This window comes from Falco cherrug, chromosome Z (assembly GCF_023634085.1).
Source record: "Falco cherrug isolate bFalChe1 chromosome Z, bFalChe1.pri, whole genome shotgun sequence".
Lineage (NCBI taxonomy): Eukaryota > Metazoa > Chordata > Aves > Falconiformes > Falconidae > Falco > Falco cherrug.
In genome coordinates, this window is record NC_073720.1 from 81,351,368 (window position 1) to 81,366,530 (window position 15,163).

Here is a 15,163-nt window from a genome sequence, read left to right on the forward strand (position 1 = left end):
GCACTTTCTCTGCCATCCCTACCTTCAGAAGCAGAACCTCACGCCTCTCCTCAACAGGAGCCTTTCCAAAAATCCCCCTCCCCTGCAGCAGCCCTCCTCCATGCCCCCGTTACAGCCCACTTTCTTCTTCGTGTGCTCTCTGAATGCTGCCAAGGTCTCTGCCCCTGCAGTCTGGATGGTGCCCGTTGCTTCAGATCAGTGGGCATTTTTCCTGTCCCTGGGTGGCTCAGAAGAGGCAGAGAGATGCATCCTCACAGTCGAAAATCTTTTGCCACCCCTGCTGTGTGAGCGCCGTTGGCTCTTTCTCCTTTCCAGCCCCCCGCAGTGCAGCTGGCGGGGGACAGTGCTCAATATGGCTTTGTCACTGCTGCCACTGCCAGATTGAGAGGAGAAGGGATTAGGGCTGGAAACAAAAATGGATTAAGACAAGGCCTCATGAGGCCCTGAGGAACATCAGAGTGGTGGGGAAGAAGAGCAGGGACCAGCCCTTCCGTGGTGTCAACAACTGATTTTTTTCTTGGCTCTGTGTATTCCCGGCCCTTGCTCTTGCTGTGCAAGGGACGTCAGGAAGATGTCTTGCCTTCCCACATGGCACTCTCTCTGCTGTGAGGCTTTTTCTCCCTCCAACCCTATCTCCCCCACACCCCCTCCCCTGGCCAGGCCCTTCTACTTCTCTCTTATCTGCTCAGAGATTTCTAATCTGCAAAAGCTCTTTCCCACCTCTGACTTCTTGCTTAATATCTCATCTCCACCCCTGTGTCTCTCTTATTTTGCTCGGGGCTTTGTTAACACCCCACAAGAAGGACTGGCACCATCTAAAAGGATCTTCCTGCCTCTCATCTCATCTCCTTCTATCTGTTTTGCCTCCCTTTCTCATTTCAGCCCCTGCTGTACCTGGAGATTTCCATAAGTCCCTTATGAAGAGTGGACTTTATTTTGTTCAGTTTTATAGATTTGAAGCCAAAGATGAAGTATGGGAATGTGGCACTGACTTGGCTACTATATATAGTATTTCTGCCCTTTAACTCTCATTCTTCATATAACTTTTCAGGAGATTTCCACCACTATAACTTTAAATACTTTCTGTCACCTTTTATCCCTTGAACTTTTTGGCTACAGAAAGTTGTATGAAAATAGATATTTCTGCTTTTTATTGCAGCTAAGGGAAGGACTCTGAGCCCAGCACCTCTCTATGTTTTCGTACGGTATTTGTTGGTCAAATAAGAGATTTCAGCTTTTCAGACAAACCTTGCTTTCCTACGTTTGAAAATGCTCTTCACAGGTATCACATCACCACCTTCCAGCTGCGTTCAAGTGCACACAGAGGTGTGGCACTGGGCTGAAGTTTCCAACACAGTACTTGCTGCTGGTACACGTCTAACGCTGATTTGGATGAATTTTTTCCAAAGTACTTCTGAAACTCTGAACCTCTGAGCGCGGAGATTTTCTGCTGCAGACGTGGAGCAGGGACTGTTCAGAACCCACAGGGTAACACCAGTTTATAATTCAGCATTTGCCACACTTGCACCTCAGGAAAATGTGACTTTTAATGTTCAAAGCCTGAATACAACTACCTCATTACACCAGAATGATGGGCTTTTGGGTAATTGCTGTCTATTTTATTTCAGTTTTCATGTTTAATCTTTATGAAAACTGGATGCGTGTTTCTGAGGGCTGTCTTATGTGAACCATGTTCCTTTCTAAGGAGAGCACGGCTGTATCCATACCTACGTGCATGAACCCTGGGTCTCAATAAGACATACTTTCAAGGCCACAACTTGTGCCTCATTCTTTTAAAAAGTGTGCCCATTATTGTCCTGCAAAAATCCATATGGCCATGAATTCTGCCTGGGATGCAGCGCACCCCTGAAAGAGCTCTGGGCTGCTCCTCCAACAAGTCCTCAGGCAGCCTGAGGATGCTCTCCACCACCAAGCAATCCTTGCCCTTCCTCTGTTTTGTGATGGGGCAGTGACACAGCAGCTTCCTCTCCCACCCTTTTTAAATATGTTGTTCTCCATTAGTAAATCATACTGTTTTATATGGAGACCTGCAAGACCTAGCAGAAAAAAGAGTGCTTAGGCATGTGAAGACTTAGGCTTTTACCAGCTGCTTTGGGTGCTGTTACCTGTAGAGCTTCAGCACCACAAGTGGATGCCTACCAAAGGATTTAGGTGGATCAGCCCATCTGGGGTCCCTTCTGCTCACTATTGCTCTAGGCTAAGTGCTATATCTACTGCAGATCCAGCCCTGAAGCTGAGGAGCACCATGAGGTCAGTCAAGTGACTCAGGCTTTGTGTCTTGCTTCAGCGTGTCTGAAGAGGTTTTCCTTCACCTACAGTAACTGAGAAGAGGTCCAGAGCTAAGATTTGCATATAATAAAACTAGAGGGGATAGCAGAACAACCTCATTCCCAATTGTTTTTTTTTTTTATCATGATGTTGCATTTTTTTTTTTGTCATTTATTTTTTCCTGGGATAGGGAAACATCACTGGGTGTAATTAGAATGGGAATCTAATCCTTGGTTTTGATCTGTGCAATTTAATTAATTCTCAATTTAAACCTCTGGAGCTGTGCTTTCACTGCTTATGACATGAGCAGAGCCCTTCACATAGATTACTGCTTTGTAGTCACTGTTGGGCCATCTATTATCCAGTATCTTCTATTGCCGTTGAAAAAATCTTAATAAACTCACCACAGGAGAGCTGCACTGTGTAACGATACATATATTTTTTCCCTGCATTTTCTAGTCGTTTTTTTTTTTTTTTTTTTAAGCCTGTTTCACAGGATCTAGTATTACTGCAGTGCTGGTGCAGTTGTGATGCTAACATATGCCTCTTAAATGGAGGAACAATGTGTGCAATCCTGACAGCAAAGGGATTAGAAATCTTTGGGAACTGATGAATAGCATTATGAAACCATCTTTCCAGCTGAAATGAAAGAACAAATTCTGCATGCACACCTGGTGTAGTCAGATGGATGCAGACAAGTATTTAGGCTCTTCTCTGCAGGAGGCTGCATTCGGGTGGTTTATGAGCAGGCACAGCTTGTGTGTCATTGCTAGGTAAGCTCATAGTTGGCTTTTGCAGGGAGAAAGCTGAGAGTTTAGAACTGCAAGCCAAATGCAATCACATTTCTAAACTGGAAATCTCCATTTTGAACCTGCTTGTGGGTTGGGTGAGGTGCTGTGCTCATTTGCTCCCTGCGGACCTGAAACTGAAGAGTGAAGCATGCTCTTGTTCATGCGTTACTGGCCAATATTGTAGATTTTTGGATTGAAAAGGTTTACCTGGCCACTGCTCTCACAGCTATCGGTAACTTCTGGCAAGGGGACAAGTATGGGTCTGCTTTGCCTGGAAGGGGACCTCTGGTGTCACCTGCTAGGTAAGGTGGGAGAGGAAGATGTAACACCTCTTGATACACAAATCCGTCTGCTCCCTCAAGTCTCTGCTTTCTGGTGGTGCTCAGAGGCTCCGTCAGCAGCGGTGTGGCCATAGGTCACTTTTGTCTGCAATATGTGTGTTTGCACAGCACACCAGAGGGGTCTTGTGCAATTTCTCCTGAGAGAGTGGTGGAGAGCTGTCTGGAAAGGGAGGATTAACTTTTTTAGCTTGGTGTAATTGGCTTTGGGGGTAGCTGTGTTAATGTCACATTCACAGTTATGATAGGACCACTTAAGGAAAATTTGTCTTATAATCCTCTCGCTGCACAGGCATGCTGTGATATGTCCTAATTTTGGCTTAGTCATTTGCAGTTGTGGTGGGACAGCTGGAATCCACTTTGCACTCCTCTCATTAAACACCACATCCAGGCGTGTCCTTGTCTGGACTTCGGTACGAGGAAGATCAGTGCAGGGGATGGCTGTGGGTGAGGAGAGTCAGGGGCCAGGCTGTAAGCTTGCTCTTGAATGTTCCTGCCATGCAGGATAAAAACGCTTTCCCCATAAACAACCAGTAAAGTGCCACCAGCTTGTCTATGAGATTTGGAGACTTACGTAAAGGAAGATGAGAGGGCGGGTGAGTTAAGCATACAGCACGGAGGAGTTGACTTCCAGCCTAGTTGACATTGCTGGCTTGGTCTTTGTTGTGCCAGAGGAAAACTGTGATCTGCTGCCACTGGCAACAGCACATCAAAAGCAGTGAGGATCTGTCCCGTGGAGTGCACCTCAGAAACTTCCACCCAAGCACCACACAGGCTTTGGTTCATCTTCAGATGGTACAAATCCTTCACCTTACACCTAAGACTTCTTAGAACAAGAACATGAAGTACTGCACCTTGGCTACAAACATAGTAAAAGCTTTGTTAAACTGATTAATCAGTTAATTAAACTGATTCATATGGCTGCTTCACAGATCATGGATATTTGAGGAAAAAAAAAAAGGCAGAAAAATAAGTAGTCAACATAATGCAAGAAAATGAAGTCCTTTTACTTCAGCTGCCTTGAATAACATCTTTCTTGCAAAGAACAAGTTGAACACTTTGCACACAAGGAACATAACAGATGAGTATAACAGGAATGAAAAAGAAATCTTTTTACTTTTAAGGTTATCAGATTAGGACCTGGAAGTCACAGAGAGTTGAAAGCTCTTCTCAGAGTAGAAAGTCACTTTTAAACCATAAAAAACAAACAAGCAAAATCACCCAAAAAACCCAACCAAAACAAAAAAAGCCACCCAAATCAAGCAACACAATTCCCATTTTCTGTTAAAACTTGGGGTTGTAATTCTACTATCTTATTAAAAATTTCATGTTGCAAGATAATTTTGAGTTCTTAATAAAATCATTTTAAAGTTAAAAATAATTTAATTTTCTGTTCCTCAGGCTATAATTTGATGTTCCATATTCTAGAAAATGTTTTCAAATTACCTTTTAACTGACGAATAGAAAGATCAAGCTAATGCTGGAGAAAATACAGTAAGTACTACATCAAGGGATTGGAAGTTGATATTTTCATTGTCTGTCTATTTTTGGATGGTGTCCCAGAAATACGGGACATAAATTGGCAGTCTTAACTCCCAACACTGGTATTCTTCCTTGAAGTAGGGAAGGTTTGTAGTAATGTTATTCCAAAGAATTCCAAGGAAAATGTTATTCCTCTGGCAGAGGAATGTGACTAATTCATCTTGACTATGAAAAAAAGAATAAAAAAGCATTTTTATTTTGTCTTGGGTTTACTAAGTGGAAGAGAACCCCCTCCACCATGGGGAAGTCATGGTCCTGTACCTGGCTGCCTTCTGGCCCCAGTGGGCAAGCTGCTGCTTTAAGGCAATGTATGGCTCTTCCTATGCACCCTGCACCAATACCACCACTTGGCATGAGCTTGGAGCTGGTTCTTCAAGTCTTGCTGCCTGTATCTCATTACCTCAGCAACGTTTTCTCCCCCAGTATGACAGCTGGGGGGCACCTGACATGCACAAGAGAAAAGGGGCATAAGGTACTATCTAATAAGAATGGGGTACAGCCAATATAGACAATACAATACAGACACACGTCATCATGTGAGCTGAGAAATAAAATGCAAAGTAAACTTAACCCAAATTAAGTCCATGTATGAGGATTTATTTTTGGTTTTGTTTTTCAATTTATTTTCACCAAGGTCTAATGATGGCTATTTGGGTTAATTCTAGAGGTGAAGTACGATGATGATGATGATTATCGACAGCAGAAAAAAAAGTAACACCTACTGTTGCAGTGCTTTCTTATCCATGTAATTCAAAGAACTTGTCAAGCACATACATATTTTTGCACCCACTTTGCAGATAATAACTGTAGAGTTGTAACTGTTGGCTCAAGTCAGCTTGGTTCCACTTGTGTAGCAACGTGGATTTTCCTCAGCTGGGGAGCTGCCATTAGTAGTTAAAGGTTTGATGGAAACTGTAATTTGCAAAGTTGCATGGGAGAAAGAAGGAGTTGGTGGGAGGGGCTGTAAATGAGGAGGGGGTTAGTGAGTCTGATCAGCTCTGCAAAATGTCAGTTACGAGGAAAAGCAGAAGAAAAGGAGAATTAGCTTAGTTTAATAAAGAGGTGGCTAGAAGGAAGCTGATAATATTCTTTAAATGTGCCAAAAAGCTTGGAAAACAGAGAAGAATAAACTCGTTTTGGTCTGCTGTAAATTAGAAGGGAGTTATGAGTTCACATTAGAAAAAGTACAACTGAGTTTAAACGCCGGGAAAACCTAATGGACTGTGAGGAGAGTTAAGCACTAGAACCAAAGTTTTGTCTTGGGAAGTGCTGAAATACCAGCCATGAGCCATTTTTAAGAGCAAGCTAGGAATACTGTATCAGGAAAGTTATAGATGAGACAGCTCTGCGTTTAGCCAGCACTATGGATCAGCGGGTGTCTTTCCGGGATTCATTTTAAAGCTTATAATCTAGGAAGAATCCCTTCCTTAAGTAAGTTCTGATTTGTTTTAGGAATCCAGCAAGGTTTTGACAATTCAGATAATATATGCGTGGTTCTACCAAACTGAAGGTATAACAATTCAGCAAATGAAGCTGAAGTCGTGATCACTTTGAAATTCACCCTCTGCTAATTGAAAAATGTAATTTTACCTTTGGATTGTGGTGAGGTTTTGCAAACTTTTGGGGCTCGCCCTTGTAATTTATGATGTCATCAGAACCCATCCATACAAGTGCAACCTTTATTGGTGTTCAGTTTTACAGAATATAAAAACTGCCGAAAATTTGAAAAGATGGATGTGAAAAGCGTCAACAACGAAATGAACTCTTCCTGTAGTTCAGCCGCCATGGTCTGAGCTGTCCTGCTAAATGGATAATGAGATGTTGGGGCTGTGGTTAACTGTAGCATAGCGTTATGGCAGTTTTTCTGCTTTTTCCTCCATCGTTCCCCGTCCCCCCCCAAAAGTGCTGGTAGGGCTGCCGAAGGATGTGCATGCAATGTTGGGCAGAAAGGTGAAAAGAGCCTGTGCTCTCTACAATGGCCTGTTTGCTTCGGGAGATGTTGCAGTTGATTGAAGCAAATGTGCCTCTAGCAGAGAAACATGATAGTGGCTTTTTTAAAGTTTGGGGAAGGGGGACATTGTGCCCCCACCTCTCTGATCCTTACAGAACCGCAGCCAAGCCAGTGTCTGGTGGCAGTGTGCCTATGCTTTTCTGGGTGATGCATGTGAAAAGTTAATAAAACACTGTGTTTTGCGCAGCGGTGGAGCCCATGCCACAGGCTGACAGCTCTCCTTCCCAGCCTGACGAGCACCCATTCTCTGGCCCTGTCAGGGCAGGCTGGCAGGTACCCCTGCCTTCCCACCGTGCAGACATCACGTCTTCTTCTGCGCCAAGCACTTGTTCCAGGACAACAGGAGCACAGTGCACAGGCTCAAGGAAGTTCATCTTTCCGTCTCGAGCAGAGCATCCCAGGAAAGGCTGCCTTTATGAGGGAGTTCCCCCAGTCTTCCGCCTCCCTGCCCTGTTTCTCACTGAAGATCCATTATTAGTTCTGTAGAAAGGGTTATTCATCCTCAAGCGACATCAATCATCCAGGGTGCACAATGCCTGACTGTAAATTATGACATTATCTATGAACAGGAGAACGTCGGTAATAACAACAATGATAATAAAGCTCAAGACACAACACCAGTAAGATGAGACCTGTCAGGTTCGTTTCCATCATGAAAGCGTGGCTTATTTCCACCCCCCCCCACCCCCCACCCCCAAATTTGAGGCCTATACATCACTGGAGCTGTCAGGAGTTTCTGTAGGACCAGCTGATGTGGCTGAGAGCAGCAGCTGCCCGGTGGCTTTGGGATGACGGGCTGGGGCAGGAGTTGCTGGGGCACGGGGGCTGCAAGCATCCCCCTGCAGACGGGCACCCCAGGGAGCCGTCCCACGCTGCCCTCTGCAAGTCACAACCAGAAGTAAACAGCTGTCACCGAGATGAAAGGCTCCTTCCGTCTGATCTCTCCACTATGAAATTACTTCAGTGCCACACTGTATTTTATGCCAATACCTATTTTATTTTTCAAAATTGAAAAAGATGTAAGTACATTGTTCCCTGAATTCCTGATGCTGGGGGTAACCTAGCAACTCCCGATGCTGCGCAGAGAACGGCCGGACCCTATCCTGCTGCACTTTCATCCCAACTGGCGAGCGGTGCAGCATTTCACTTGCAGATGACTTTGCTAAACTCACGGCTCTCATCTCCATTTTAATTTCAGTAATGATAAACCTCCCTTCCTCCCCACACCCTGGCCATACTGCCATCCTCAACGTATCCGGGGGATGGGTGGGTGTGGCTAAGAAAAAAAAAAAAAAAGAAATTTAATCAGTAATGGTTTCATTTTCTTTCTTTTTGGCGGGTCTAATTGTCCAGGGGCTCTCAGTGTTCGCTGGAGCTGAACAGCTGAAGCTGTTTGCATGGGATTTGCAGCCTACAGCACCCCGCAAGCTGATAGTCAGTGGAAAGGTGGGAATATATTCAGAAGCACATTTTAACATCATGAAAAACTTGCAAGTTCAGAATGTACCCGTGGAAACAGTCTTTTCGAAAAAGCCTTTAATGCAGATACTGCTCTTAGTGGTAGGGTGGTAGGATCTTAGGGTGCAAGCCCAGGTGACACCCCTGCGGGCGAGGCAGCCTCTGCTCTGTGCCCCAGGTGAGCTGCAATCCTGCTGCAGGTGTGCAGGGCAGGCACTGCAGGGCTGGGGGCACCAGCATCGGCTCGGGGAGGGCAGGGGTGACCCTGCTGGGTGCTGGGACTCTGGGGACTGGGGAGGAAGGGGGCTGGAAGTGAGATGCGAATCTCCACCAGGGATCGGCTCTACCACTTGTCTTCCATGACTCATCATGAATCGCGGTATTCTTCACTTTTCCGCTGCTGAGAGCCTGCCTCAGAGGGTGTAAGATGTCCCCAGAGTCTCTTGCCTGATACTCTGTGGGTGTCATTTTGGTGCCTTGAACCCTGGGGGGGTGCTGGTGTGTGGGTCACCAGGGGTGACCTGTGTGCCCCGGGGTGGGTGAATGCATAAATCTCTGGGAAAGGGGCGAGGAGCATTTTGCACGTGTACATCCCAGGGCTCTCCTGGTGGCACAAGGTACTGTGACATTTCTCCAACTCTACAGCTATCCAGGCAGAGCTGAAAGGAGCCTCACAGGTGCTTAAAATTAAAATAGCTGACAAACCAGGGCACCGTGGTGTTGTGGATGCTGCTGGCGAGGCTACATTGGCAGAAGCCCAGAGTATTGGGGAAGATCTGGTAGCTCTGTGTTACCCAAGGAACATTAGACAGGGGTACCAGCTAAGACAAATTCATGAAGCATGGTAAAATGATCCTGTAAGAAGGGATGGCTAAACCATTTTATACTGGTTTTTGGGGTGGTTTTTTTTTGTTTTCTTTTTTTTTTTTTTTTAACAAACCATACATGTGACTCACTCTTGCTTGCTTCTTTTAACTGAGTGGCTTTGAGTATTTTTTTTTTTACTGCATTTGGCCTCATTTCATTAATTATAAAGCAAAATTAAACTTTTTCCCCAAGTCTGTTTTATATTGCTGTGCTTTCCACCCTCTCTTCCTGTCCCACCCACCCCCAAGGGAAAAGAGAGAAAGAAAAAGCACAGGAAAAAAAAAAAATCCCAACTAAAAAGGCCAACACACTCAGGTCATTGTTTGGTAAACATTAGAAGTTTCACTGAATTCCTCCAGCACTTTCAGAGCTGGAAACAATCCTTTGAATACCCATGCTTGGTTTATTTGTACTAGAAAAGAAAGCGGATGTGGTTTGAGAAAAGAGTATTTCATTGTTCGTGTGTCTTTCTAGATGTTAATATTCTACAAGAGAAGAAAACATTTTCCTCTCTGGTGGCATTTGTTGCCAATGCCATTCCCACAAATCTCTCTTTTCATGTTCACAACAGTATTGTGATATTATATTCACTATCTCAGCTATACAGAATTAAACTAAGTGTACTACTATGGAGGTACAACACAGCTGACCCAGATTCCTTATTTACTTTGTTCTAACAGCGTGAAAAGGACCTTAAATTGTGAATAAGCAAATTACATTTGCATCCTTTTTACCCAAGCATAATTGGGTAAGACTTCATTTGAAAGAATCAGCATAAATGGCTTTTTTTTCCCCCATCTCATGCTCACAATACGAAACCACAAGTTATACACTTCTTTTTTTTTTTTTTTTTGTAAAAGCTTGTGCACATTTGGGTAATAAAAGTTCAGTAAATATGCATCTCACAGCTTGATTTTTCAATGACTGTGATTTGTGCTGAATAACAAATGACTCGTTTCATTAAGCCTGTTGCCACTGTCCGACTGACAAGATGGAAAATATTATTGCTAATACAAGCATACCGCGGTGATACTAGGAGGGAAACAACATTGAAAAGCATGAATACAATGTACAGTCTGCCTGGAAAATGGCCAAGGGGTAACCTTAGCCCTGAAGTCAACTGCATTTGGGGGGGGGGGGGGGGGGCGGGGGAACAAAAAAGAAGGAAAAAAGTCAAAGAATACCATGCCTGGCTTTGCAAAATCCTGAGTATTTTAGGAGATGGGTGTTCCTGTGCTGATCCTTTCAGACAAGTTTGAAATCTGAAGTGGAACATGATAAAAAAAGAAGCATTTGCATTTCTGTATATAAGTACCACAAAAGTACAAATTGGAGCAAATCTGAGACCACCCACGGGTGCAGGTTCCTCGTTCAAGTGGCTGCCAGATGACCTGTGTACCTGCTGAGACGATGGGACAGGGCCGAGCTGGGTGATCTCATCCCCCATTCTCAAGAACCCTTTGGGGTACGAGTTTCTAAAACATGATTTTCTTTTTTACCCCCTTCTCCTCCCTCTCTCCTTCCCTCCCTCCCTCCCTTCCTGGAAAGGAAAAACTTAATCGAATCCCATTTGTGATATGATATGTGATCTGACAGTGATACAAGGGAAGCAATGGAGGGAGAATCAGGTTAGATATGGAGTCTGACCAGCACAGACCTACTTTAAGAGGCTGTTCCCTCAAACACCTACTATTTCAATTATTTCCTGATGCTGCAATCTTGTTGGGAGGATGCTAATGGCAAAACCAGCCAGAGCAACATGAAACCATCCGGGAAGCAAGGCTAAACCAAAAAAAGCTAAGCTTTACCTGAGATAGTGAATTAGGGGTCGAGGAAGTACCAGCGGTGTTTGTCATGGTCACAAATGTGGCAAACCAGACACCCTGTGGACGACACGCACTTCCAGCGCTGCTGTCAGTGTGTCGGTGCCCGCTGGGGCCGCACACCCCCAGCCCTGCAATTGCCGAGGCCAGCCTGGCTCTGCTCCAGCTGGCTATCCAGAAGTCTGTGTAGCAGCTAATGAACAGCCCAAGCTCAGACTTGCCCGATCCCTGCGTTCAGAGAGGGCCTTGGTTCTGCTGCTGAAATGCCCCCGGACGCCGCCGCTGCACCACCCCCAGGGATGGGCATGGCAAGCAGCCGGGAGGGAGCCCAGCACGGGGATGTCAAAGGTCCTGCAGGGGGCCACGGTGTGGGCTCCCTCCTCCAGAGAGGCCCCTGGAATATGGATGTGCTGGGCATCTTCGTGAAGGCAAAAACACCCCCCACCCCCCACCCCACCCCGGTATGAAATAAACAAACAAAAGAAAACAACAAAAAACCCCATAGGGCTACGTTTGACCCATAACAAAGCATTTTTTTCCCACTTGAGCATTTTGTTAGACTCACAACTCCAGGCCAGTTGGGGAGCCTGTAGAGAGAAAATCTCAGACAAACAACCCTTGCCAGCTTCATGTTCCTTGGAAACAGTCACAGGTTTTCAGACGCCTTTGTAAAACTTTTGGAGCCAACCTTGTGTTGTCTTTGCCCTTCACGCTTCAAAATACTTCCAGAGCCCCCTTGAAAGTCCAGGTCATGGTGACCCCTACAGCATCGGCTAAGGGATATCATCAGGGGGACAGCTGGCAGGGAGAACCAGCAAAAACACAGATTTCATAGTCAACTGTAGCTATGATGGAGCATGGTTTGATTCAGGTCCATTGGCTGAAGCAGAATTAAACCTGCAGCTGGTGGCTGGGGGGACAGGGCTGCCAGTGCCTTGGCATGTGTGGAGAGGAGCCTGCAGCAGAGTGGGGCAAGGTGTGGTGGTTTTGGCTCACCAGCACACCGAAATATGGTCAGGGAGGGGAAAAATTGTGGAGCTGGAACAGAAGGAGCCTTTCCATACACTGGGCAACACAACGAAGGCAGGAAAATCTGCTTTGGGCAGCCCCCTGTGTGTAATTTGATCTGAATGCTGATTTTTCTTCATATTATGCTATGCTATTCATGTTGGTTTGTTAAAGAAAATTGTCATTTGTAACTGATAGGGGTAAAGTTTCATTTCTAAACTGTAGAAATGAAGTGTTTTTACAGAATTAATGTACTCCTTTTCTCATGTCTTGGTCATTTTCAATGTGCTGTTGCAGTTACCAGTGAATCCAGAAGTAATCCTTTTTGTTTGGTTGGTTTGTTTTGTCCCCCCCTCCCCCTTTTTTTTTTTCTATCCTACTTTAGATCAGAAAATTATAGGAAGCTCATGGAGAGATGCGCAGAAAGGCTGTGCAGGTTATATTGGAGGAAGGCTGCATGCGGATTGAGCAGCTCTGCTGCAGTCGGTAGTACTGTGGCTTTCAAGGCAAGCGGACTCTGACAGCTAAGAAACAAATGCTACTGCTGAAGCAGGCGTTCAGGTGGGCATGTGCACGAGTTATGACCCAAAGCAAGCCAGCTGCGGTGAGCTGGGTCTGCACCTGGCCAGCCGGCAGTGCCTGAGCATGGCTGGCTGGTGTACCAAGTCAGGATAAACCCTGTCCGCTGTGTTGGATGGGGCAGTGACACTCCTGCAAGGAGACCTGCAGACACCTCCCGCCCCAGCCAGCTCCTCACTGGGGGAGGATTTCCATTGCTAGAGACAAATGACTACCCACGCTCACACAAAACACTCAATTTCTTTCCTCTCATTACCACTCACTATCAATTTCCCTGTGGTTTGTGAAACGCTTTCTAAGTAACTCTCCAGCATTTTATTTCTCATTAAACATTACTTTGGGAAGAGAGGAAACTGTTCCTTGAAAAAGCAAATTTCAAAGCAGGGCCTGATGTTTCTTTTCACTTTCTTTTGACCACTCAGCAAAATACAATAAAAACAGTCTTAGGGAAGAAGCGGTTGTGCTGCAATGGAGAGCCGGGACGCTGCTTGATGCAAGCAAATGTCCATTTAATGTACACAGTCAAGAGTTTATATATGTTTTCAGAAGCTGTGTGCTTTAAACAGATTGGTTCTTTAAGCTAAGCATTACATACTAGGCAACCCCTGATTGGTGGTTAACTACAAACAAAGGACACTTTAAGTAAGTGTTTACAGTCATCAATTAACAGCAAGGTGTTACCTCTCCTTGTCGTGCCATCCATCCCCACTCCCCTATCCTCTCTCGGCATGACTCACCCTGCTAATTGTTGTGTCTGTTCACACACCGTGTCCTCCCAGGGTTCGTGACCTACAAGCTCGAGCACATTCCCCTCAGCTGATTGCCACCCATGGTCCTGATTTCCAGGCCCGCTCCTGCACGGTTGGACCCATTTTCAAAACTTGTGGCAGGAAGCGACCGCTGACCGTATGACAGGTAGGCGTATCTTTCTTCAGCCTATTAACTTGTTCGAGATAAGGATGGTAACCTGCTCTGTGTTTCTGTGCCTTCAGATCTGGAGAGCGAGCTGGGTAATGAGCCATTGCAGGGCTGACACTGGTTGCCTGCCATACCACTGTTTCTGCAGTGAAAAGCAAGCAGACGTATAAGGACTTTCTCCTCCAAAAGGAGTGCTTTTCCTCCTGCTAGATGCAGACATCAGTTATGGTCATCCACCTATTTATAACCTCCAGCCTCAGTTATTGTAGTTCATTGTACCTGGGCATGGAACCTCAACCCTTCAGAAAGCCACGGCCAGCTCAGCAGCAGGTTAATCATCAGCAGGAGTGTTGGCCAGTCTGTTGCCCATTCCCAGGTTTCCCCCTTGGTCCCCATGGGGAGGGGTCGAGCAGCACCCACCGACCAGCCAGCACCCCACCATCACATTGTGCTCTGCTGGGACAGCGCAGGCACAAGCCCTGTCTTCATGAAAGGAGAGTTAAATATCATCTCTATATGTATTTTTTACAAGTTTTGAAACGCGTATCCAACCTGACACCATAAAACGGTTGTGGGAGGTGGGAGACACAGGCACCCTTCAACTGGAAAGAAAGAACATGTTTGGATTTTTAACAAATCTGGTATTTTTTGCCCACACAAGCACTAAACAGAATGCTGCATAGAAAATAACATATGTGGCAGTTTCCTTTGCAGTTTGGCCGGTTTAAACCATTCTGCGCACTGGAAAGAGAGGTCTTGAGAAATTGCCAAGCCATTCAGTGTGCCTGCAAAACTACGTGAAGGTCTCTGTGTTTGAAACAAGGGCAAATTATGAAAACAAATACTCATCTGTTTACTGAAAAGCTGATTACCTACGAAGCAGCTGGATGTGCTCAGTCAGTTTCTGACATGTGAATCTAGGGCGTTAAAAAAAATGGGTTTGTTTTTGAGATAACTCATGACTGTAGTTTTCTTATCTTTCATGCTGTAAAACAGCATGAAGCAGAATTGACTGGGTGCCAGGCTTCACAACAAGCTCACACCAGAGTATTACTACTTGTTGTAGCTCATGCTGGCATAGAGGTCTGTGGGAACACTAAGAAAAAACATCATTTATTAAATTGCAGCATAACGATAATGGAATAATTCTTCTCCTAAAGGAGAAAACATGAGCCAGAAAAGAAATAGTGATCTAGCTGTTCTTACCAATTCCAAAATGATTAAAGCAGCTACTCTGAAATACGTACAACTGTCTTATACTTTCTATGTATGTTTTAGAAGGACGTCTAAAGGAAAACACTTTTGCAATGAAGAAGATCTCAAAAACTGTGTACTTAGTAAAAGATTATGCAATAACTGCTGCAAGGCAATTCCAGTTAATGATATTACTATATTAACTTTTTAGAACAAGTGATGCATAGTTATTCTGTACAACTTTCCCTTAGAAATACAAAGCACTTCTTTGCCTACCAGAATGTATCTTTTGAATTATCCAAACTGTGCCATATGGGATTCCTGTGTATTGCTTGGAAACACTTA